General features: G+C 35.2%; 1 pseudogene; it reads left to right on the forward strand.

Annotated features, from left to right (window-relative positions):
- LOC107687166 (desmoglein-2-like) overlaps positions 1-3,305 on the forward strand; it is a 21,399-nt pseudogene that overhangs the window by 6,325 nt on the left and 11,769 nt on the right.

A 3,305-nucleotide genomic window follows, 5' to 3' on the forward strand; every position in this document is an offset into this window, starting at 1 on the left:
AAACAAAATGTTTTGCATAACATCACGGCGGTACAGTGATAACACTTAACCTTAACGGCTTAACAGATTTTACTACATTTTTTTTACTACATAGTAGGGATGTAACGATTCCCTTTGACGATAAATCATGATAAAATTCCCCATGGTTAGTATTACCATTTCATCGTTTAATTATCATTAATACCATATTAGATTACCGTTACATCCGGTAAATCGTTACATCCATAGTGCAATTTACCTGCTATTGTCGAGTAAAATTTACTTACCTAAGTTAAGTAAATTTAGAAAAGAAAACATGAAACTTTACCTTGGCCTGTAAAAGTTTGAGTAATAAAAAGTTTTAAAGTTTATGTGTTACTTAATAATACAATAGATAGCCTATCATGTAGACACCATATCTACATAATTACACTCTAAAAAATGCTGGGTTAAAAACAACCCAACTTGGGTTATTTGGCAACCCAGCGCTGGGTAAATATTGGACAGAACACATGCTGGGTTATTTTGACCCAGCTGGTTGGGTTAAACGTTTTTACCCTTCATGCTGGGTTGTTTAATTTAAGTCATCTATTGTTTAAAAATCATTATATGGTATATATATACTGCCACTGCATTGCTGTTGTCAAAAATGACTTTTACTTACTTTTCTGAAATTAGGAATGACCAATCATTCACCTCAAAGATCTTGTGCGAAACATTTGTTTTTGTAATAGCTCTCTCCTTTCTAGGTACCTTTGTAACACAAGTTGTGGCCAAAGATGCAGATGAGCCAAACATTCTTCACACTAAGATAGCATACAGCTTGATCAAGCAAGAGCCAAACGATGGCACACTTTTCTTTGCTGTTGACAAAGACAATGGAAAAATCTCTGTGAACAACCCAACACTTGACAGAGAGGTATTTGTTACTAGTTATACTGATATTTGTATGTGTGCTTGTCTGTTGGTAGCTTCAAATGTTACCACCAACCCGTCTGGATGTTCAAGTTCCCATTCTCTTGAACAGGAACACAGGTCTTTTGTTCTTACGGTGCAAGCTGCTGACATGTATGGAAGTCCTGAAGGAAATTCTACTACAGCTACTGTATTTATAGATATCCTGGATGTCAATGACAATATTCCTACTTTGGAGAAGGATGAGGTGACTATATGCATTGGCTAATGTAACTTGAATAGTCAGGAGGTCACATCTTTGACATTAAATAGTCTTTTTTTAATACCCTTGTGAAGAAGAATTGTTTAACTGTATTCATTGTGTACTTGTAGTGTACGTCAAATATTTGTTTTATAAATATAAAAAAAAACATGTAAAGTACTTGATTATAATATCATGCAGTAACAGTGTCTGAAAACATTACATTCAGTTTGCACTTAAGTATTCTTTTAAACTATCTCAAGGGTATTCCTCTCAATTAAATGCTGTAGCATAAGAAAAATTGGTAAAAAAAAAAAAGTGTGGACATTTTCTTCTGGTTTCATAGTTTTCAGCTCTATCAGTTTCAAGTACTGATGAGAATGAGGCACCTGTTTAGGTTTTGAGGATCCAGGCTTTGGATAACGATGAAGAGAGGACAGACAATTGGTTGGCCGAGTTTGAAATAGTCTCGGGGAACGAGGATGGACGTTTCTCTATTGAAACTGATGCGAAGACAAATATGGGTGTTTTGTACCTGAACAAGGTCCGTGCTTATTTTGTACACAGCTCTAAGAAGTTCATGTGATGGAAGCAAGGAGATCAGGGCTGAAAGGTAATAAGGGTGTGCTGTTTACATACATATTTGTTAGGATGTTATGTATTTATTTATTCATTTTATTTTTTTATATTTATGTATGTATGCATTTTTTTTTTTTTTTAGCAACTAATTGCACCTTGTTCTCTTCACTAGCCTGCTGACTTTGAGTCAGCATCTGATCAACCTGAATCTAGTTGCAAACAAAGCTCTTCCAGGAGCACCTCTAGGGAGTGGAGCAGGAGCAGCAGGTGCAGGTGGAGCTTCTGGAGCAGGTGGTGGAGCTGGAGCTTCTGGAGAAGGTTTTCCCAAGGAAAAGACATACTTAGTAAAGATCAGTGTCAAAAACAAACTAGGAGGCTCAAAGTTCAAGCCAAAGATCAAGCCTATATCTGTATCTTAAAACACCAAAAAATATTTTCCAAGAGTAATTGACACCTACACTGCTATAGAAGAAGACACAGGCAAAACAGCAGAAAAAGTCAAGTAAGTTTTCTCCAAGCATTTCTTGAAAAAAAAGTAAGTTTCAAGATTTACAAGTTTAGAATATGCAGTACATAACAACTCAAGCCATGCATATCAAACGTGTAGAAGCATTAATACACCTTGACATTATACAGTTTTACAATATTTGACTGAATACTATATTTGAGGTTTATAACTATTCAGAATCTTCATGTTATAAACCTCAATCCTTCAAACTGCTAAACCAAAAGTAGAATTTAAAATTGCAATAATGTAATGGTCCACGTTTGTTTAGATATGTAAAGGGATATGACCCTGACAACTGGATTTCTATTGACACGGATACGGCTGAGATAAAATTGAACAAGGTACCAGATCGTGAGTCTCCATTTGTGGTAAATGGGACCTACTATGCCAAGATCCTCTGCATTACAGATGGCTAGTATGAACAACAAGTCAGAGCATTATGTTGGGAATATTTACACTGCTAGTTAAATGATTGGACATACCTAATTGATTTTTTTCATTAGCATTATTGACAATTTAGACAAATAGTTGTCAGGCTCTGGGCCAGGTTTTGTGAGTGTCTTTGCTCTATGTGCTCCATCATCCAGTTTCTCTGTCTCGTGTTTTGAGTTCATTGTTCCCAGGTGTTTCCAATGTTATTTGTCATTAGTTCCAGGTGTCCCTTGTCTTCCCCTCATCAGTTCCTGTGTATTTAAAGTGTGTTCTAGTGCTTGTCCTTTGTCAGTCGTTAAACATCATCCTGATGTGCAGTCATTCTTGAGAAGTGGGACAAAACAGGGTGTAAAATTGAAAAAATAAAACCTTGTACTACGACAAATGAAACTACATTTATGTATCTTATATGTACTAAGCTACTGAGATATGCTTTGATACAACCTCCCAACTTTTCTCTTTTTTTTAACAAAATGTGCTTTTTTTTAGCTTGGACTGTGTAATATAATTTCAGCTTTATCTTTAACAGCATTCAAGATGTTTTTAACATTTCAAAACACATTCTCGTGTTAGCAGACAGATTACACTTTCACATGTGGCCAATAATTCCACAACAAATATAAAATATCATAATGAAATATTATCAAAATA

This window comes from Sinocyclocheilus anshuiensis, unplaced genomic scaffold (genome assembly GCF_001515605.1).
Source record: "Sinocyclocheilus anshuiensis isolate Anshui unplaced genomic scaffold, SAMN03320099.WGS_v1.1 scaffold1355, whole genome shotgun sequence".
Classification (NCBI taxonomy): Eukaryota; Metazoa; Chordata; class Actinopteri; order Cypriniformes; family Cyprinidae; genus Sinocyclocheilus; species Sinocyclocheilus anshuiensis.